Raw genomic sequence first — 740 nt, 5'->3', positions numbered from 1 at the left:
GGTGAGGTCGGGCCTCACGTGGATGGTGGTGGCTGGAGGGACGGTCTCCACCAGGGATGGACGGCGCCGGGGGCTCCTCGTCGGCTGGGATGTCCACGCAGCCGGTCAGTGATGCTCCAGCAGCCGTACGTGCCCTTGCCCAGCAAAGCGGTGCGACTGGAAGGCGGTGGCTTTCTGGCTGCAGGGAGGTTATTTATCAGGTTGCCACGAAGATTGCTCTGCAACGGAGAAAACTCTTTTCCATTCAGGACTTCAATGCTGAAAGTCACTGTGAATTTAAGCCCAGCGTGTGGAGCACATACGCAGCAACGGTCCGCAGGACACTGTTGGATTACCGTGTACATAACTCATTTCGCTGTAGTAGGTTCATTGTGGATTTTTTTTTCCTTGTTTCTATACCTCAGTCCCGCAATTTTTTCTTTTTCCAGGAGATTGGATAATGCTGCTAATTTACCTAACACCACTTTTGCCTGAATTTCTTACTGTTGTATACCAGCTCACCTCGCAGCTAGTAAGATATTGTCATGTTTTATTTTGGTTAACAAGTGCAGATAAATTTATATGGTTTTTACTCCCTGTAGCCAAATATTTTTCAGGTTACAGGCGAAGAATCCTTCCTGGTTCTTTTTTTTTTTGTTGTTGTTTTTGTTTCAAGTGATGTAGTTGTATATATTTCTATACATGAAAACAAACAAACAAGCAGAGAACAGCAAATGACGGCAAACTTTGTGGTTTTGCTA

The sequence above is a fragment of the Chlamydotis macqueenii genome, chromosome 11 (genome assembly GCF_036417535.1).
Source record: "Chlamydotis macqueenii isolate bChlMac1 chromosome 11, bChlMac1.mat, whole genome shotgun sequence".
NCBI classification, from domain to species: domain Eukaryota; kingdom Metazoa; phylum Chordata; class Aves; order Otidiformes; family Otididae; genus Chlamydotis; species Chlamydotis macqueenii.
Note: the sequence above shows the minus strand (reverse complement) of the source record.